Source organism: Hibiscus syriacus, unplaced genomic scaffold (assembly GCF_006381635.1).
Source record: "Hibiscus syriacus cultivar Baekdansim isolate YM2019G1 unplaced genomic scaffold, ASM638163v2 tig00111338_pilon, whole genome shotgun sequence".
In the NCBI taxonomy this organism is placed as follows: Eukaryota; Viridiplantae; Streptophyta; class Magnoliopsida; order Malvales; family Malvaceae; genus Hibiscus; species Hibiscus syriacus.
In genome coordinates, this window is record NW_024063064.1 from 4,956,746 (window position 1) to 4,980,151 (window position 23,406).

The window sequence follows — 23,406 nt, forward strand, 5'->3', positions numbered from 1 at the left end:
GGTGTTAATTATGTCAGTTAGATGAAATGTTAAATGCCTTTGACTAGATGTATAACAATCCATAACATTGTATAAAAAGGCATGAAAGGATGCCATAAAGGAAATGTATAATAGTGTATAAAAGGCATGAATGGATGCCATAAATGAAATGTATAATAGTGTATAAAAAGTGTTGAAACATTTTGATATTTCGATATAACAAATTAAGTTAAATGGATTTTAAGATTTTCCAAATGATTTTCTAAGTATATTTGATATAACTATTCGAATATCAAAACATTACTCCAAATATTTCAAAAATCATTTTTAATCATTACTTAAGTGTAAAATTAAGTTTTAATCATAAAACAATTTCAAAATAATCTTACAAAGTATTTCGAACCAATTCAAAGCCAAAAATTACAGATTGCTTAGAGGGAACCGATTCCCCCCCATAGGAGGAACCGATTCCCCCCTAAATGGTTTTGGCCCCGAGATTTCCAGAATGCTCGAAGGGAACCGATTCCCCCCATAGGAGGAACCGATTCCCCCCTAAACAGTTTTTCTCCGAGAATTCCAGTATGCTCGGAGGGAACCGATCCCCCCCAAGGGGGTACCGATTCCCCCCTTGTACAACGGACGAAATATTTGAATTTTACACTTAGGAACCGATTCCCTTCAAGGGGGAACCGATTCCCCCCACGCTCCAAGTTGTTTTATTAAATGTTTTCACACTAAAACGGCTATAATATCTTCTCTAATCATCCCCAACATTCAGAAGTGATCCAAGGTGTATTTAAGCAAGCTTAAAAGCCATTGATCAAAAACAAGAAACATCAATCAACTAGAATCAAGAGAGAATCAAAGAGAAAGCATCAAACCTCAAGTTTGAGCATTTCAAGCCTATTTTCATTCAATATTCATTTTGCTTTCAAGAACACTTTTTGTTCTCAATTGTATTCATCTTTGAGTGTTCTTTTCTTTGTTCTAGAATTGTGCAAACATCTTACCTTGTGAGGTTTTCTTGTAAGTTTGCAAATTTGTAATCTTCTCTTTGGGAAAAAGAGTGTTCTCAAGAGTTGGGGTATACTCTTGAGGGATTTTGTAAGGTTATCTCTTTGGCCTCAAAAGAAAGAACAAATTAGTGAATTTGTTGGAAAATCCTTAGTGTGGATAGCTAAGGTAGTGGACGTAGACTTTGTTTGAGAAAGTCGAACCACTGTAAATCGCTGTGCAATTTCTTTAAATTTTCTGCAAAAGCTTCCACGAAATTTTTAATTGCCAATTCACCCCCCTCTTAGCCGATTCCGTAGATCGATTAACTCAACAATTGGTATTAGAGCCTCACTCATTTGAAGTTTTAATCGCCTCTTGAGTCGATTCGGGAAGAGTTACATCGATTACCAAGTCATCAATGGCCTCCACTTCAAATTACAACTCCAGTCTTGATTCGATGCCCGTCAACAAGCCTCCTTTCTTCAATGGAGCTAATTACGCCTATTGGAAGAATAGAATGATGTACTTCATTCAAGCAAGTGACATGGGAGCATGGAATGCCGTAGAAGAAGGATACATCAAGCCTATCACTCATCCAAGGTTGTGGAGTGAAGGAGAGACAAGAATGTTCCAGCTCAACTCCGAAGCCATCCATATTATTTTTTGTGCTCTTGGACCAGATGAATACGGAAGAGTTTCATCATGTACAACCGCCAAAGAAATATGGGACAAGCTTCAAGTCACACATGAAGGTACATATGAGGTAAAGAAATCAAAATTAGTATTCTAACGCATAGCTATGAAAATTTCAGGATGAAACCAATGAAGACATCAAAGCTATGACGGATAGATTTTCAATGATTGCCAATGGTCTCAAATCATATGGAGATCATCTCAAATGAAAAGCTTGTGAGGAAGTTAGTCTACTCCCTCCCAAAATCATGGCAATCAAAGAAGACGGCAATCATCGAGTCTAAGGACCTATCGTCCTTAACTCTTGAAGAACTTATCGGTTCACTCCTCACTCATGAGATGATGCTCGAAGATGAGGTGGACCTTGATAAAGTTGAAGAGACACCAAAGGAAAAGGAGAAGAAGAAAAATATTGGAGTTGCTCTCAAATCCACAAAATGAGAGTGATTCTAATAATGATGATGATGACGAGGAAATGGCATTGTTTGCCAAACGTTCAGAAAAATGATGAGACCTTACCAAGGAAGAAAATTCAAACGAAACGAAGGCCTCAAAAATGAACCAAAAGAGAAGGACCCAATCATTTGCTATGAATGCAAAAAGCCGGGGCATGTCAAATATGATTGCCCACAATTGAAGAAAAAGGGTCAATCAAAGAATAAACACAAGGCTCATGTGGCTACATGGAGCGATGAAGAAGGTTCTGATGAAGAGGAACAAGAAGTAGCAAACTTGTGCTTGATGGCATTCGGGGAAGATTCTAAGGTAACCTCTAACTCATCCGATTTTGATGATTTATCTTATGATGAGTTATTTGAGGAGTACAATGGGTTGGCTTCGGATTATGAGAAATTGTTTTTAAAATATAAAAATGATGTTTCAAAATTGAAAAATGAAAACAAACTCATATCCAAAACCAACAACGATCTTGAAAGTAAAATCAAATATTTGCAAATCAAACTAGAAGAGTTTGAAAAGAAAATTTTAGATTTGCAAAATTTACTTTCAAAGATCAATGATGATCATCAAAAGAAAATTGATGATCTTAAAACTTCTTTTGATAAAGTTGGAACAAAACATTTTGAAAAAGGTGGAAATTCAAATCCAACTTTGTTAGAAAAAGTTTTAGAAACTACAATCATAGAGGTCCCCAAAGAACCTCTAATGGAAAAATCATTAGAAGTATGTGGGTTCCTAAAGAACTCATTACTACTAAAGATAAAAATATCCTACACAAATGGATACCTAAGGGGACTAGGATTTTGGAAACTAATGAATATGGACCCAAAGAATTTGGGTACCAAAATCAAAAATTAATCTATGTTTGTAGGGAAAGGAGCATTGCTACAAGGCACGGGAAACAAATTCAAATTCATGGTACCTTGATAGTGGATGCTCAAGACATATGACCGGAGATAAAAGCCGGTTCATTGAGCTTAACGCCAAAAATGGAGGAGAAGTGACTTTTGGAGACAATTCAAAAGGTCACATTGAAGGTATTGGTACAATAGGTAATACCTCTTCCATACAAATTATGAATGTTTTATATGTGAATGGATTAAAGCATAATCTATTGAGTATTAGTCAATTATGTGATAAGGATTCAATGTCTTATTTGAAATTAATGGTTGTAAAGTCATTGACATTGCATCTAATCGGATTATGCTTGTTGGTCATAGAATAGGAAACATTTACATGGTGCATTTAGATTCTATTGATATGACTAATTTATGCCTAGTTGCTAAGGATGAGCATGATAGTTGGTTATGGCATAGGAGACTAGGTCATGCTAGTATGAGTGTTTTGCAACGGTTAATTCAAGGAGACTTAGTAAGAGGGTTGCCTAAGCTTAATTTGATAATGATAAAATCTGTGATGCTTGTGCTAAAGGAAAACAAAACGAGCTTCTTTTAAATCTATTAATGATGTATCAACTAGTAGAGTATTACAATTGATCCATTTAGATCTTTTTGGGCCAACTAGAACTACTAGCTTGGGAGGAAAACAATATGCATTTGTCTTGGTAGATGACTATTCTAGATACACTTGGGTTCTATTCTTAAGTACTAAAGATGAAGCATTAGAAAATTTCATCACATTTTCAAAATAATCCAAAATGAAAAAGGTTACTCTATCACTAGTGTTAGAAGTGATCATGGAACTGAATTTGAAAATCTTGGATTTATTGAGTTTTGTAATTCTAATGGTATTAGCCATAATTTTTCAGCACCTAGAACCCTCAACAAAATGGAGTTGTTGAGAGGAAAAATCAAACTTTAGAAGAAATGGCTAGAACCATGCTTTGTGAAAATAATTTGCCAAATATTTTTGGGCGGAAGCCACAAATACCGCTTGTTATGTTGTAAATCGAGTAATGATTAGGCCAATTTTAAAGAAAACTCCATATGAAATTCTCAAAAATAAAAAGCCTAACATTAGTTATTTTCATCCTTTTGGATGTAAATGTTTTGTTTTAAACAACGTAAAGAAAATCTTGGCAAATTTGATGCTAAAAGTGATGAAGGAATTTTTCTGGGTTATTCCTTAAATTCTAAAGCTTATCGTGTATTTAATAAAAGAACTTTAGTTGTAGAAGAGTCTATACATTTTGTTTTCGATGATAATCCCCTTCCAAGGAAGGATTCTTCTGTTAATGATGATGTAGGTATTGTACAAGCAAATGACGTTAGACATGACGTTGGAGAATCATCATCAAAGGAAGAAACAAAAGATGAAGAAACTCATGATCCCCTCGAGAATCCAACCATTGAAGAAAGGGAAGTATCTTTTCCAAGAGAGTACAACTATGTCAAGGATGGTGAAATTATAGGTGATCCATCAAAAGGGGTAACTACTCGATCTTCTCTTAGAAATATCTGTAATTATGTTGCATTTATTTCATGCATAGAGCCTAAGAACATCAAAGAAGCATTAAAAGATGAACATTGGATTATGGCTATGCAAGAAGAATTAAATCAATTTGAGAGAAGTAAAGTATGGACATTAGTTGAAAGGCCTAGTAATAAATCTACTGTAGGTACTAGATGGGTTTTTAGAAATAAACTTGATGAAAGTGGTAATATAGTGAGGAACAAGGCTAGACTTGTTGCTCAAGGCTATACTCAAGAAGAAGGCATAGACTATGATGAAACATACGCTCCCGTAGCTAGGATGGAAGCAATTAGAATGTTATTGGCATTTGCATGTTTCAATGAATTTAAATTATATCAAATGGATGTTAAAAGTGCATTTTTAAATGGTTTTATAAAAGAAGAAGTGTACGTGGAACAACCTCCAGGTTTTGAAGATTCAAATTTTCCGGATCATGTTTTAAAATTGACAAAAGCTCTTTATGGTTTAAAACAAGCTCCTAGAGCTTGGTATGAAAGATTGACAAATTTTTTAATTGAAAAAGATTTTTTAAAAGGAAAGGTTGACACTACATTGTTTTTAAAGAGAAAAGGTAAAGATTTATTAGTAGTTCAAATTTATGTTGATGATATAATATTTGGTTCTACTAATGATGTTCTTTGCCAAGAATTTTCTAAGCTAATGCAAAGTGAGTTTGAGATGAGCATGATGGGGGAGCTCTCATTTTTCTTGGGACTCCAAATCAAGCAAAGAAAAGATGGCATCTTCATTAATCAAGCTAAGTACATCAAAGATATGCTCAAGAAGTTTGGACTGGAAAATGGGAAACCTCATAACACTCCAATGAGCTCTTCAACAAAGCTTGACTTAGATGAAGGAGGTAAATGTGTAGATGTTAAATTATATAGGTCAATGATTGGCTCTTTGATTTATCTAACTACAAGTAGACCGGACATTATGTTTAGTGTTTGCTTATGTGCTAGATTTCAATCATGTCCTAAGGAATCACATTTACTAGCTGTTAAGAGAATCTTTAGATACCTTAAGGACACTCCTAGTTTAGGACTTTGGTATCCTAGAGACTCTAGCTTTAGCTTGCATGCCTTTTCTGATGCGGATTATGGAGGATGCAAATTAGATAGGAAAAGCACCTCCGGTACTTGTCAATTCCTTGGAAATATGTTGATTTCTTGGTTTTCAAAGAAACAAAATTGTGTTGCATTATCTACCACTGAAGCGGAAAACATTTCAGCCGGTAGTTGCTGTGCACAAGTTTTATGGATGAAACAACAACTTTTTGATTATGGAATTGAAGTAGGTACCATTCCTATCAAGTGTGACAATACTAGTGCTATTTGTCTCACTAAAAATCCCATCCAACACTCTAGAACTAAGCACATTGAAATAAGACATCACTTCATTAGAGACCATGTCACTAAGGAAGATGTAGTTCTAGAATTTGTTGATACTTTGCACCAATTAGCGGATATCTTTACAAAACCCTTAGACAAGGAAAGATTTTGGACACTTAGGAGAGAATTAGGTTTGACCAACCAATCTTCACTTAGTGTTTAAAATAATTTTAGCACTTTCAATAAATCTTGAAAAATGCTTATAATAATAATTTTTGATTGCATTCTTGCTATTAGTTAGGGGGAGTTTGTGATTCTTAGTGAAAATTAATTTTATGTTCAAAAATCGATTAAAGATTAATTTAATTGTTTGAACATAATTAATTTTTGATATATGAGTTGCCAATACCACTGAAAAGATTAATTTAGCATTTTGTGCTTAAAAAATCGGATTTTAGCATTTTGGTGCAGAGGGAATTGATCCCCCCCCTGAGGGAACCGATTCCTCCTTTGAAGGGGAACCGATTCCCCCTACAGGGGAATCGATACCCCCTGGGGTTCTGTTAAAATCGGGCAGAACACCCAAAACCCCAAAATTTTCAAAATCCTCTCTTCCGCCGTTCCCTCTCAACTCCTCTCAAATCTCCTTTCTTGCCTCAAATCAACGATATTAATCGGAGTTCGAATCAAATATCATCTTCTAAACCTGTTGGAATCATTAAAATCGTGCAAACAACATCTAAATCCCCTCAATCTTCATCTTTCAAGGTAATTTTTCTTAACTCTCTATTTTTATTATTTTTGAACATAGGATTAGTTTTAATTAGTTCTAGGTTGAAATAGTGATCGGGCATTGATTGTTTAGTGAATAGAAACTAGATGTTACAACTAATTTCATCAAAAACACAAGAATTTTCAAAAAAAAAAAAATTCGAAATTAAAAAAAAATGTTTTTTTTTAAATTATTGTGTTTTGATTCAATTATGTTGTTATTATGAAAACTATACATATATTGTTTCTCAAAACCATATTTTTCAAAAGTTTCTCAAAAATTTTGCCCATTAGGATTGATTTAGAGAACCTTGAAATATTGAGGACTCAATTGAGTTTTGGGATTAATTGAATTGCATACATTTGTTTTAAAATTGCAGGTTATTCTATCTATTCCGATTTCCTTCACCATGTCAAATCCTAAACGTCCTAGGTCTTCATCTAGTCGTTCTAGTCGTCAACCAAATCCTCCTCCTATTCCTCAAAATCCTATTCCAAATCTTGATCCTAACTTGACTATCCAAAATTCTTGTTTCAATCAACCGGGTCCTAAAGATTATCGTTATTGGTTTTACCAATATTTTGACTCGTATAAGATTAGGGAAGAACGTATCCCATCTCTTCAAACTATGGTTGATATTAACTTTAAATATCTCCCTATCTTGCATGAATGGAAATTTGATAAACTTTTCGAACTTGAACCCATTGTCTATCATCAACTTGTTCGTATCTTCTACTGTAATGCCGTTTGTATCAAAAATCGTGACAAAACCAAAACCATAGGAGTGCGTTCCTACCTCCTAGGTCAATATTTCCATCTTGATCCGGATTACATAGCCAATGCCTTAGGCTTGGACAATGAAGGTTTATCAAACGAAAAACAAGTTTTAGGCTCACGATATAAACGGAATGATAGTGCAAGTGTTTTAGATCTCCATGAGCGTTTTCTTTATCTTATGATCACTTGGTGGTTTCGACCATCCGGGGGCCGTTATTCTACTCTTAGAGCTTTAGACCTTTGGTGGTTGCATTGTTTTGAAAACAATATAAAAATAAACCTTTCCGAGATTATCTTTGCTGAGATCGTTGAAACCGTTAACTTAGTGCCAAATAAGAAACTCTGTTCTTCACTAGTTTACGGTTGTATCCTTAGTAATCTCTTTTCTAAAGCCGAACTCCGAGTTGGTCTAGATGCCTCATTTCCTCTTAAGAAACAAGTCAATATTCTTTCTTTAACAAGAGCGGGATGGGTCAAAAATAAGGAAACCGGTGCATGGGTTCGATCTTCTACTCCGGGAGCTAGTTCTTCACAAGCTCCACCCGAAGCTGACGAAGATCCCGAGTTTGAACAATTAATGAGGGATATCGATGAAGCTGAATATGAGCCTGAACAACCCGAGGAGCATGCACAACAGTCGACTCAAATGCCTCCATATTTTCAATCCTTTATGGAGACATTTGATTTTTGATATGCGACCATGGACTCGCGTTTTACCTCTATAGAGTCTCATTTATCCACAATGGGAGCTCAACAATTAGAGATTCTTCGGGAGATGCGTGCAAACAATGAATCAACCAACGCTCGTATCAATGAACTCACACACGAGATGGCCGCTATGCGAGCCCGTTTTCCTCCTACCGATCCGGATGTTTGATTATGTGTTTAGTTTTAAGACTTTGAACTAAAAGAATATTGTTTCAACATTTTTGATATTTTGGATTGTTTGATTTTGTGGATTGTTGGATTTTGGATTTATGAATAGTGTGAACTTATATGTTTTATTCATTTTTGCATCATCATTAGCAATATGACCAATTTTGCCATATCACATTATTTATGAATATTGATTTATGAAACTAATGGCTAACCTCTCTTTTGATTGTGATCTTAGCAGCTTAAGCTTATAATTAATAAATCAATTGGCTAAATGATTTCAAAACCTTGTTTTACAATGTCTTTTTGATTTAACAAAAAAGGGGGAGAAGAATAGGTGTTAAATGTTTTACATAATAAATTGAAGGTGTTAAATGTTTTACATAATAAATTGAAGAAGTGTTAAAGTAAGGGGGAGTAATTTCAAAACTTGATTTCAAAAATCTTAAAATTACTAAAATGTTTTGTTATATCAAAAAGGGGGAGATTGTTGAAACATTTTGATATTTCGATATAACAAATTAAGTTAAATGGATTTTAAGATTTTCCAAATGATTTTCTAAGTATATTCGATATAACTATTCGAATATCAAAACATTACTCCAAATATTTCAAAAATCATTTTTAATCCTTACTTAAGTGTAAAATTAAGTTTTAATCATAAAACAATTTCAAAATAATCTTACAAAGTATTTCGAACCAATTCAAAGCCAAAAATTACAGATTACTCAGAGGGAACCGATTCCCCCCATAGGAGGAACCGATTCCCCCCCTAAATGGTTTTGGCCCTGAGATTTCCAGAATGCTCGGAGGGAACCGATTCCCCCCATAGGAGGAACCGATTCCCCCCTAAACAGTTTTGCTCCGAGAATTCCAGTATGCTCGGAGGGAACCGATCCCCCCCAGGGGGTACCGATTCCCCCTTGTACAACGGTCAAAATATTTGAATTTTACACTTAGGAACCGATTCCCTTCAAGGGGGAACCGATTCCCCCCACGCTCCAAGCTGTTTTATTAAATGTTTTCACACTAAAACGGCTATAATATCTTCTCTAATCATCCCCAACATTCAGAAGTGATCCAAGGTGTATTTAAGCAAGCTTAGAAGCCATTGATCAAAAACAAGAAACATCAATCAACTAGAATCAAGAGAGAATCAAAGAGAAAGCATCAAACCTCAAGTTTGAGCATTTCAAGCCTATTTTCATTCAATATTCATTTTGCTTTCAAGAACACTTTTTGTGCTCAATTGTATTCATCTTTGAGTGTTCTTTTCTTTGTTCTAGAATTGTGCAAACATCTTACCTTGTGAGGTTTTCTTGTAAGTTTGCAAATTTTTAATCTTCTCCTTGGGAAAAAGAGTGTTCTCAAGAGTTGGGGTATACTCTTGAGGGATTTTGTAAGGTTATCTCTTTGGCCTCAAAAGAAAGAACAAATTAGTGAATTTGTTGGAAAATCCTTAGTGTGGATAGCTAAGGTAGTGGACGTAGACTTTGTTTGAGAAAGTCGAACCACTGTAAATTGCTGTGCAATTTCTTTAAATTTTCTGCAAAAGCTTCCACGAAATTTTTAATTGCCAATTCACCCCCCTCTTGGCCGATTCCGTAGATCGATTAAATCAACAAAAAGGCATGAAAGGATGCCATAAAAGAAATGTATACTAGAGTATAAAAGGAATGAAAGGATGTCATAATTAACATGCATATGGGTGCATTACTAGCATGAAAAGATGCCATAATTAAAATGCATATGGGTGCATTATCGGCATGAAAGGATGCCATAATTGAAATGCGTATGGCCGCATTATCGGCATGAAAGGATGCCATAATTGAAATGCATATGGGTACATTATCAGCATGAAAGGATGCCATAATTGAAATGTATATGGTGCATTATAAGTTTGAAGGATGCTCTCAATGAAAATAAAGAATAATGACTAAAGTGATCAATTATAATAAAAGAAAAATAGAAAGAAATATAGGTATGCTAGACATACTAAAAATAATTAAGATAATTGTGAATGGATTATGGTTAAACCGAGGAGAATTATAGGATCCTTAAAGAATATATGATTTAGTACGAACGAAATCAATATGACATACTTATGTATACATAAAGATTACTTTACAATATTATGTCTCACTAAGTGAATACTTAATGTGTGTTGCTTTCACGCGTAGATAAAAGAAGAGACAAATCAAATAAGGAGTGCAGCAGTAGCAACGGATATTATCAATTAAGGTTGACTCTTCAGTAACTATAGGACAATATGGTTTGTTTTTGGAAAATTTAGTGGTATGTAATTAAAGTATGAAAAATGCTCTGAATTGTATTCAAGTAGAACCTCTTATCATATTTCAATTAACGTTTTGATTTATATTAAAAACCATATGTTTTAAGAAAAATCTAGAAACAAAATTTTACGGGTTTTTAAAAGAGAAAATATTTTAAAAGTGATGTGACATCTGTATTTCGTGTACGGAAAGGTATACGGGATATGGGTGTTACATTTATTATGACAAGGATTTGGTCAAACATCGAGAAATAAGACAACGGAAACTATGCATTATCTATAGGAATCTCGGACACATGAACAACAAATATACTAATCGATTAGGCCCTCGTATCCATTAATTGTGTTTTTTCATTGTACTACTACTTTTCTATTTAACAAAATATATTCGTTAGTTTTCAATTTCTTTTGATTTTGGACCATTTTAACTCGAGCTTAACCTCGTTTATAACGCTTCGTATGTGTCAATATTGGTCTCAACTCGAAGCTAAGTTGCAATACTACGCCTCTAAGCTTAAAAATTATAAAATAAATCTGATTAACTTCTCAAAAACACCCCTTGAACATGTCTATCAAGCCATTTTAGCTTGTTCTTCATGCACAAAATCAAGCTTTGGAACCATTTTCAACGCAAGTTTTACCCCACTTACAATGCTTCATATATGTCGATTTCAGTCTCAACAAAAAGATAAGTTGCAATAATACGCTTATAAACTTAAAAATTACAAAAAAATGAATAACTTCTCAGAAATACCCCTTGAACATGCCTATCAAGCCGTTTTAGCTTGTTCTTTATGCACAAAACCTAGCTTTCAAACCATTTTCAATACAATTTTTACCTCGCTTACAATGTCTCGTATGTGCCGATATTAGCCTCAACTGAAATATAAGTTCCAATATTACGCCTCTAATCTTATAAATTACGAAAATTTTCCAATTTCTAACCCAAAAAACACCTCGAACATTCCTATAAACCCTTGTATCTTGGGCTAAAAATGCATAGACCTCGCTTTCTGCAGGACGTTCAATTTCTCGAAGATCTCGCTCTGTGCAGAGCACGAGGTCATTTATCCAAATAAATTAGGTTATCTGAAAAGTTTATAACGTTATATGGATCTTGTGCCCTGCAGAATGTGAGGTCCGTAAACGCGATTTACATAAGGCGATGTATTCCTACGTGGGTGATTTGTGGGTCATATTTCTAAATAATATTGGATGGGGTTCATTTTTTAATAAATTAATACAAATGGTTTTTGATTTTAAAAAACCTGATCATTATTCATATTATTATCTTATAATAGTTTATTTAATATTTATAAATATGTTTGTTTTAAACATATGCGTGAAAACTATTTACTATGATTCCTCTTGTTGGAAAAATAAGTTCATGTTCCATCTATGCACGTGTTTGCCTTAATATGCCTAATAATTAAGGAGGTGTTTGTGTGATGGCGTTTCTAGGTTTGAAAAATGGAAAATCTGGGTAACGATATCGGTACTGATAGAACAATACCGATACTATAGGCTAAAATAGAATAAATTAGCTTAGTAGTATCGATATTGATGCAATCAGTATCGATACCAAAGGGGGAGTATCGACACCGAAGGGAAGGTATCGATACCATCCGAAACAGAATGGAAAAATGGTATTGATACCATAGCATAATATTGGTACAATAGTATAGTAGTATCGATACCATGGGAGGGGTATCGATACTGAGGAGCCATAAATTGTAAGATAGGCTGATATTGTTGTAGAAATATTAATAATAAGCACTTTTGAGTAATGTTTAAGTGTAATTGTTAGAAAACATATTAACAATTGATATTGTACTTGTATTTAATGGATATGGAAAATATCAAAATCAAGCTCTCAAGTCAAGCAAAAGGCAAAGGCCAAGTTCCGAAGTAATCAACTTTGTGTCGTGGATACCAAAGCAAGGCAAACTGAGTGAGTACATTTAGTATGTACGTATATCTTACGATAGTCATAGATGTATGATTAATTGATATATGTATGGTGATTACATAATGGCACTGAGTATGCAAAAAGTTGAAATTCATAATTTGTTTATGATTTTTCGTATGGCACTGAGTGTTCAAAAAGTTAAGAAATTCATAATTTGTTTATGAATTTCTGTATAAGAACTTTATGTGTAAAAACTAAGAAATTATATGAATTTATTTATTGGTATGGTGGGTGTAACCCACGTAAATTATAGTAAGTTATGGGATTATTGCATTGGTACTATAGGTATAAACCATAGAATGTATAATGATTTGAAAGAGTTAATTGATATTACGAATAATTGATATTATGAATAATTATTATAGTAGAAACTATTCTAAAATAAAAGATTAAAGGCCTAACTATGCATTGACAGAAAGGTGTCAATCATGCCAGTTAGATGAAAGGCTAAATGCCTTTGAGTTTTAACTGTGCATTGACAGAAATGTGTCAATCATGCCAGTTAGATGAAAGGCTAAGTGCCTTTGAGGCCTAACTGTGCATTGATAAAAAGGTGTCAATCATGCCAGTTAGATTAAAGGCTAAGTGCCTTTGAGGTCTAACTGTGCATTGACAGGAAGGTGTCAATCATGCCAGTTAGATGAAAGACTAAACGCCTTTGAGGCCTAATTATTCATTGACAGAAATGTGTCAATTATGCCAGTTAGATGAAAGGCTAAGTGCCTTTGAGGCCTAACTGTACATTTAATAGAAAGGTGTCAATTATGTCCGTTAGATGAAAGGTTAAATACCTTTGAGTAAAAGATTAATAGCCTAGTTGTGTATTTGATAAAAAGGTGTTAATTATGTCAGTTAGAGGAATTGTTAAATGCCTTTGACTAGATGTATAGCAATCCATAACGTTGTATAAAAAGGCATGAAAGGATGCCATAAAGGAAATGTATAATAATGTATAAAAGGCATGAATGGATGCCATAAATGAAATGTATAATAGTGTATAAAAAGGCATGAAATGATGCCATAAAAGAAATGTATACTAGAGTATAAAAGGCATGAAAGGATGTCATAATTAACATGCATATGGGTGCATTACTAGCATGAAAAGATGCCATAATTAAAATGCATATGGGTGCATTATCGGCATGAAATGATGCCATAATTGAAATGCGTATGGCCGCATTATCGGCATGAAAGGATGCCATAATTGAAATGCATATGGGTACATTATCAGCATGAAAGGATGCCATAATTGAAATGTATATGGTGCATTATAAGTTTGAAGGATGCTCTCAATGAAAATAAAGAATAATGACTAAAGTGATCAATTATAATAAAAGAAAAATAGAAAGAAATATAGGTATGCTAGACATACTAAAAATAATTAAGATAATTGTGAATGGATTATGGTTTAACCGAGGAGAATTATAGGATCCTTAAAGAATATATGATTTAGTACGAACAAAATCAATATGACATACTTATGTATACATAAAGATTACTTTACAATATTATGTCTCACTAAGTAAATACTTAATGTGTGTTGCTTTCACGCGTAGATAAAAGAAGAGACAAATCAAATAAGGAGTGCAGCAGTAGCAACGGATATTATCAATTAAGGTTGACTCTTCAGTAACTATAGGACAATATGGTTTGTTTTGGGAAAATTTAGTGGTATGTAATTAAAGTATGAAAAATGCTCTGAATTGTATTCAAGTAGAACCTCTTATCATATTTCAATTAACGTTTTGATTTATATTAAAAACCATATGTTTTAAGAAAAATCTAGAAACAAAATTTTACGGGTTTTTAAAAGAGAAAATATTTTAAAAGTGATGTGACATCTGTATTTCGTGTACGGAAAGGTATACGGGATATGGGTGTTACATTTATTATGACAAGGATTTGGTCAAACATCGAGAAATAAGACAACGGAAACTATGCATTATCTATAGGAATCTCGGACACGTGAACAACAAATATACTAATCGATTAGGCCCTCGTATCCATTAATTGTGTTTTTTCATTGTACTACTACTTTTCTATTTAACAAAATATATTCGTTAGTTTTCAATTTCTTTTGATTTCGGAACATTTTCAACTCGAGTTAAACCTCGTTTATAACGCTTCGTATGTGTCAATATTGGTCTCAACTCGAAGCTAAGTTGCAATACTACGCCTCTAAGCTTAAAAATTATAAAAAAAAATCTGATTAACTTCTCAAAAACACCCCTTGAACATGTCTATCAAGCCATTTTAGCTTGTTCTTCATGCACAAAATCAAGCTTTGGAACCATTTTCAACGCAAGTTTTACCCCACTTACAATGCTTCGTATGTGTCGATTTCAGTCTCAACAAAAAGATAAGTTGCAATAATACGCTTATAAACTTAAAAATTACAGAAAAATGAATAACTTCTCGGAAATACCCCTTGAACATGCCTATCAAGCCGTTTTAGCTTGTTCTTCATGCACAAAACCTAGCTTTCAAACCATTTTCAGTACAATTTTTACCTCGCTTACAATGTCTCGTATGTGCCGATATTAGCCTCAACTGAAATATAAGTTGCAATACTACGCCTCTAATCTTATAAATTACGAAAATTTTCCAATTTCTAACCCAAAAAACACCTAGAACATGCCTATAAACCCTTGTATCTTGGGCTAAAAATGCATAGACCTCGCTTTCTGCAGGACGTTCAATTTCTCGAAGATCTCGCTCTGTGCAGAGCACGAGGTCATTTATCCAAATAAATTGTGCCCTGCAGAATGTGAGGTCCGTAAACGCGATTTACATAAGGCGATGTATTCCTACGTGGGTGATTTGTGGGTCATATTTCTAAATAATGTTGGATGGGGTTCATTTTTTAATAAATTAATACAAATGGTTTTTGATTTTAAAAAACCTGATCATTATTCATATTATTATCTTATAATAGTTTATTTAATATTTATAAATATGTTTGTTTTAAACATATGCGTGAAAACTATTTACTATGATTCCTCTTGTTGGAAAAACAAGTTCATGTTCCATCTATGCACGTGTTTGCCTTAATATGCCTAATAATTAAGGAGGTGTTTGTGTGATGGCGTTTCTAGGTTTCATAAAAGTTCTTATAATGTAATATGGAATTTATGGGTAATTGTTTTAAGAGTAAAATACACTTTCTTCACTGAATTTTATTATCTCTCTTATTTTACTCACTGTATTTTTAATTTTTTTAATTTAATCACTGAACTTTCAAATTACTCTTATTTTGATAATTGTGAATTATTTCTTATTATTTTCGTATGATGTGGCATTTTTTATTAATATTTAACATAAAAATATTTTAAAATATATAAAAAAGAAGATGGTCGGACATCACTGTTGGTCGCAGACGACCATTGTAGATGGTGACTGTTCGGTCCCAAATTTCATGGGTCAGTGCGACTCGACCCCCTGAGTCCGAATCTGATGGTTGTTTCACCGGAAAATGTCTCAAAACCCGTGAATCTCAAATATTTCAAAGTTGGCAGTGGAAATTGAAAGTATAATGAGTAAAATAGTAGAGAGAATAAAGTTCAGTGAAGAATGGTGTAATTTACCTTTGTTTTAAAAGGATAATTAGTTGGAAATTGATTATTGTTTAATGATATAATTATTTGACAATTTTCAAGCACATATGCAGGGGGGAGATAGGCCTGGACCGTAAAAAAATTAATTCTATAATTTTATTATATTTAGTTTAATTATAATTATATTTAATCAAAATTAAATTAATTATAATTATATTTAATCAAAATTAAATTAATTACATTCCTATTAAATTTCAGGCTTAACTATAATTTTACCTCTTCATAATCTTAAATTAAGTGATATCTTCTTCAAACATATACATATGATGTTATCTCTTTCTTATTTATTTATTTTCATTATATGTTTTTTAAATTCAAAGAATTCTTTTTAAAGCTTGAAGGTAATGGAATACCTTAACTGAGATTTTGAGTTTTTGATCTTCTTCTGTTGGTTTTTTATTACATTTTTTTGAATTTTTATGCTTTATTTTTATTTTTGTTCTTTAATTACTTATGAACTTGTGATGTTGTTAGTCATTTGTTTAGCAATTTTTCAATATTATCAACAAGATTATAATAAAAATTTAAAAGATACTCATGATATCATATTTTATTCAATTAAAATTATTCAATATTTTTTTGTCTCGACCATAGATGAGTTTAGTTTTTTGAAAATGAGAGATCATCTTAATTGATAAAAATATTATATTTCAGACTATGTATTTTTTACATAATTTTGAAGGTTTATTTTAGAACATTTAGTTATACTAGTATTAGCTTTTATTACATTTTTAATTTGTAAGAGTATATGTGAGTGGTTTATTTTAAATTATGGTTTTTACATAATTTTAAATTTTTAAATTTTTTACAGAATTTTGAAGGTTTATTTTAGAACATTTTGAAGGTTTTTGTAAGCATCTTATCTTAGCATCTTATGAAGGATTATTTTTTATTAAATTTTTTTAGTCTAATCAATAATATTTATCTAGATTCGCCACTGCTAAGATAAGATACTTCCAATATAAACCACGAGGATAATCATAAAGCATCGTCTTCACTCTTCAAAGTTAACAACATTTCATTTTTTTAATAAACTTAGACAAAGCAACTAAAGCATCTTACTTTATCTAAAATGGATAATATTAAGGATGAAAGCTTTGTTGGTTCCTCCATTTTAGCTTTTTGCACAGTGAACAAGAGTTGAATAAAGCATATTACAGAAGATATACTCCAATTATTCTTTCTTTGGTGCTTTTCTTTTGGTCTTTGCCCTAAACCAAATTATCATTAGTCTTCTTCTCAAACATCAACTCTCGACAGGTCAAGTTTTCTATTGGCTCATTTCTGTTAGACAAAATGTTAATCCGATATAATAATAATAATAATAATAATAATAATAATAATAATAAATAAATATTATTATATAATTGAACGAAGCAAAATAAATAAATAATTAAAATACATGAACGTGATTTGTTTACTCGTATGTAGACACTGAATAAGATGAGTAGAGTAAGATAAATCGAAGAAGGATTTTTGTTGAGGCATGTATGAACAGTTTCCTTAAGATAGATTCATTCTCACAACAGTAAGCACAGTCGTAGTGATCAGTCAAACACAATATTGTCTTTCTCTATCACCGGAAAGAACGAATTTGGAAGGAATTTTCTAAGTGTTTTCTAATTCAACACTGTGAATTGTGTCTTGTAACTTATGTTTTGTTTGTCTTAGAATTGTGCCTCAAGTAACCTATATATAAGGAGAGGAAATGGATTGAGAGGTTAAGACCTTTCGATGAAAGAACTTAACCTTTTGATTAAAAGACTAGTCCTTTTGATGAAAGGGCTTAACCTTTTCATGAAGAGAATTATTGAATAGGTATAACTGAATGGATGCAACTTTAAACCAAAAATTAAGTTCATTCACCAACTGACATGACTTATAATTAATTATTTACAAATATCATCAATTCATTCAGTTTTTCCAACAATCCCCCACATGAATGAACTTGATGTTCAAACACTGACTCGATGTGGTGATAGATTATACATTCGATATTTGCATAGGATAGGTAGGCATCCCCCTTTGAACCTTCCCTTGTGAAAATATGTTTACCTTACTGGTTGTCTAACAGACGTGATGTCCTTGAACTGTCCTACAGTTTGTGTAAGCGATGACATACCTCACATAAATATCTCACTGACAAGAATTTGGTTCTCATGGTTATGTCCATATAGTCATGGACATCTCATAGTTCTGCAAGAGTTTAGAGAACTATGCCTCAATAATCTATTTGAAGAGGCTCCACTTCACTCTCACATAGGTGACTTATGTTGTTCGGTTCAACAAAACATATATTGGTCATTAAAAGCATTTTTTAACCTCATTCACATTTTAGTCACTATTTTTATCATAGGAATGGGATTGGGGATAAAAACATCCACAATGACCTCACCAGGTCTATGCAAGTAGGTTGTCCCATTGAATCTAGATCTTGGGATCTCCAGTCAACTAGGTTGGGTTTTCCTTCACATAGAGCCTTAAAAATTCATGGGCTTTAGTCCCATTCCTCTTGATGTTTTATCAACTTGATATCGATTCAACTCTGTTTAGCGAATCCACAATGTTATCTTTTGATCTTACAAAATCAATATAGATAACTCTAGTTGAGATCAATTGTTTAATGATATTATGTTGATGACCTATGTGTCTCGACTTACCATTATACTTATACAAGGAACCCCCACACTTTGATGTAGTTGTAGGAAAGTTTTCTACATTTCCATAACTCATATGGTGTCTCACCTATTTTCTTGTAAGTTGCCTTATTTAAAGGTAATTTGATAATAAAATAGCTTCCTCCACAACTCAGAACATGGCTAAATGTCATTCATAATTCTTTCGCAATCTTATGGATACTATACACTTCATATGGTGTATCTGACAATCCATTCAAGATGTAATTCTAACATAGAAACTTAGAATGGTTTCAAGCTTTAATACAACAATGTTTATCTCATTCTTTATATGAATAAGAGGAACATCCTATATTTCACCATATTCAACATAATTAAATATAACATCTTATGTTTATATATCTTGAAATCATATCCATAGAATTTCACATGCTTATCTTTGTGGCTCACAACCATTGACATCGTTGAATTTTATTCAAAGTCTGAAAAGGAATCAACATTTCAAATCACGAGTTAGGTGAATCAGTGGGGTTACCATTGTTTCATTTAAAACACTTAACCAGAATTTGTAAATATTCCAAAAATAAATTGAAAGTTAATTCAATTTATTTTACCATTTGTTTCTCTTCAACAAAAAAATTTAATTAGAAATTAAAATTCTAAAACAAAATTTGTAACAATGTTGTTACCTCCAAACAATTTTTTATTATCAACAGTAAATCAAATAAATTTTGTTGAACAATAGGATTAAAATACTGAAATAGAATTATTGGCCCGATTTTTGTTCACAGACATATCATAATTTCGTTTCGGTACCTTATTTGTCGCAACGAATTTTAGTCAAAACTAAAATCCAACAATTGAGTAATTTCTATTAAACAGAGGGAATTTATTAAAACTAAAACTCGAAACAAAAATTCACAATCAACACTATTTTGTTGAATCTGTTAAATGTCAGGATTTAAAACTAAAATCCGAAACAAAACAAACTTCTGTTGCACAACGGGAATAAAACAAAATAGAACCAATTTTTGTTAAACGACGAGAATTTAATAAATTAATTCTCGAAACAGAACTAACTTCTGTTGAGCAGTGAGAATTTAATAAAACCCAAAATAGTAGTATAATCTCAATGTATAAATACACATACCTTTTCGATTTCTTGATCGAAATTCACCATTTGTCACAAAAAAATACGGGCCTTATCACGTTATATCAAGGCTTGTGGACGGGATAAAAATAGAGATTCTTTTCTTTGAATCTGCAAAAGGTTCTGAAGTCATAACACAAAGTTAATGGGACCTTACCCTATGCATCCACAATGCCTTCAACTTCCTTAAGGATTGAGCACGAAGATAACTCTTTGTAGATATTCTAGGAGTCTTTCATATGTGGAATGTCCTTTCAAACCAACCAATGTAATTTAAACAATCACACTTATTAGCCATTAGAAATGTCTCTTCAATTTTTCTTTTTCATTTCCTCTTGTAAAGACACATAATACCAAAAGGTAAACTAATCAATGAATTCTAATATAACTTAAAAAAATTCAATAGATATGTAACCTTTTTCAGGGTTAAGATAATTTTACAAACCAAAACCCATGCACTAATCGAATCACCAAGGCAATCCTTAATTTTTTGGAGCCTTGCCCACTTGAGAATTTCAATGACACAAATTGCCACAACCAATTACGTATAAAGTTCATCTCGGAATAGAATTGTAAAATAAAATATAAAATCTGTCTAAAGATTATTAGAAAAAATGTTAATCCAAGATAAAAATAATAATAATCAATAAATATTATTATATAATCGAACGAATCAAAATAAATAAAGAATTAAAATAGAGGAACGTGATTTCTTTACTCGTATGTATACACTAAATATGATGAGTAAAGTAAGATAAATTGAAGAAGGAATTTTGTTGATGCCTGTATGAGCAGTTTCCTTAAGACAGATTCGTCATCTCCTAGGTGTTTTGACTAAAATTGGACGTCGATCTCCCAGGATACAAAAACAAACGACCACAGCAATAAGCACAACCGTAGTGATCAGTCAAACACAATCTTGCCTCTCTCTATCACCAGAAAGAACAAATTTGGAAGGAATTTTCTAAGTGTTTTCTAATTCAACACCGTGAATTGTGTCTTGTAACTTATGTTGTGTTGTGTCTTGGAATTGTGCCTCAAGTAACATATATATAAGGAGAGGAAATGGATTGAGGGTTAAGACCTTTCGATAAAAGGACATAACCTTTTTATTAAAAGACTAGTCCTTTTGATGAAAGGGCTTAACCTTTTCATGAAAGGATTTAATCTTTTCATGAAGAGAATTGTTGAATAGGTATAATTGTATGGATGCAACTTTAGACCAAAAATTAAGTTCATTCACCAACTGAAATGACTTATAATTAATTATTTACAAATAGCATCAATTCATTCAGTTTTTCCAACAATTTCTTATAAGGTTATGGGATGTACATGTTCAGTGCAAAATCACGAGACAACGAACCTGAAAGAAAAGATATCTCTAAAAGTAAAATTTTTGCTTGCATTGGTGCTCATGAGTTTTTTATGAGGTAATTCATATTCTACATTTAATATCAAAATAAAAGGAGTTTTTTTGTCGACTATCACTTGGTTTATTGGGATAAGGCAATGAATCACAGATTTAAATTACGGTTGTAGTCGTATTTTTCGTTAATTCGTGTTTATCACGATTGCAATAATAACGAGTGCTATTGCGATCATTGTGGGTATTGTGATCATGAAAAAGAGGTTTCAAACGATACTTTTACCTTTATATAATGATCGTTATTCTGACAACGAACCACTATTTAAATTTCTACACTAGATCTCTTAAGTAAAGTTAGGAGGTCGAATATTGACATTTGCTAATGGAACAAATTGGGTTAAAAGCGTCAAATCATAACGAGCCGCTGTAAAACTCGATCTAGAATAGTCTATCAATAGATCGAATATCAGTAGTTAAAAAAAGTCAGAAAGAAAAGGGCTTTTCATAATCTAATGGTTCCCTCATTCATTGGTTTAGATGTGGAAGGCAACACTGACAGAGTTAGTGGCGACTGCTTGCTTATTATTCACATTAACCACATCCATTGTCGCTGCTTGGCCTCACACGAGACTAATCCCAAGCTTCTTGTCTCATTCGCGGTCTTCGTTATTGCCTTTCTCTTTCTCATGGTGATAGTCCCTCTTTCAGGTCAGTGACAAATTCAAACAGGAGTGAACATATTGAGCTTAAAATTCAAAATTTTTAATTAATTATCAATTTTACTAACTTTATTTTATTTGTCTACCCTTGAACAAAAATTTTACGCAATTAAGATGTGTCCACACTAAAAAATATTTTTAAATTTGTCGCAGTGTCTCTATTTCAGGTGGACACATGAGCCCAGTTTTTACTTTCATTGATGCACTCAAGGGAATCATATCTCCAGCACGGGCTTTTACCTATATCTTGCGCAGTGTGCAGGTTCAATCATAGGGTTTCTCCTAATCAAATGTGTAATGAACCACAAGGCAACCAAAAGTATTCCTTGGGAGGCTGCACCATCGATGGGGTTAGCCCTGGAAGGGCATTGATAATGGAATTCTTTTGTACTTTTGTGGTGGTTTTTATTGTTGTGACAATAGCGTTCGATAAGAGGAGAAGCAAAGAGATAGGGTTGTCGATGGTTTGCGCAGTTGTTGTAGGTGCCATGGCACTGGCAGTTTTTGTGTTGATCACCGGGACCGGGAAGGCAGGCTGTACGGGCGTGGGGCTTAATCCCACTAGATTTTTAGTGCCATCATTATTGCTAGGTGGTTCCTTGTGGGATGGCCATTGGATCTTTTGGATTGGACCTTGTTTCACTTGTGTAATTTAATACGATTTCACCAAGGGTTTACCGAAAGAAGGCCTGGTTTGGGAAGATAAATAGAGTGACTTTATTAGCTTGGTTGCGCCTTCTCTTTGTTGTTCGGGCCCTAGAAGTAGAACTCGACCTCATCGAAAGATTTACGGAAATTGTGAGACTATGAATAACTAATGGATATACTCTAAAATTCGGGCTTCCAGATGAACACTTATCATCCTAAATCAAACGTGGATATGTCATTTTATGCAGCTTCTATTATTCTTCTTAAAGTATAATTTTCGAAAAAAAAATGAATAAAATTGGATGTTCTCTTTGTAAGTGTATTGGTATGATCATCGATGAAAATGTCTGGGGTTGTTTGCATGTTTGTAGTGAAAGTCAGTGTTCCAAATAGAACATGCTTTAGGATTAGTAAATTGCATTGACAATTACTAGGGCAATTTGCTTGTATGTAGTGAAGGTCAATATTTCAAATAATGTCTTTGAATAGTTTGTCGAGGGTCATTTTTAGGTGTGTTATATCTCTTCTGGAGTTTTTAAAAGTGTTTATAGTTTTATATCTTCGGGCCAATTACAGTTACTCGACATAATTATTGACAGACCTATATGATTATCCAGATCTATTTGCTCTTTCAATTTATATATAGTCATCATTATCCTAAGTTTGACACTCGCACTAAAAGTTTATATATACCA

The 23,406-nt window shown here is 32.8% G+C and overlaps 1 pseudogene; it reads left to right on the top strand.

The window, feature by feature from the left end:
• Positions 1-21,881: 21,881 nt before the first annotated feature.
• LOC120159024 lies at positions 21,882-22,719 on the top strand (annotated as a pseudogene).
• Positions 22,720-23,406: the final 687 nt, after the last annotated feature.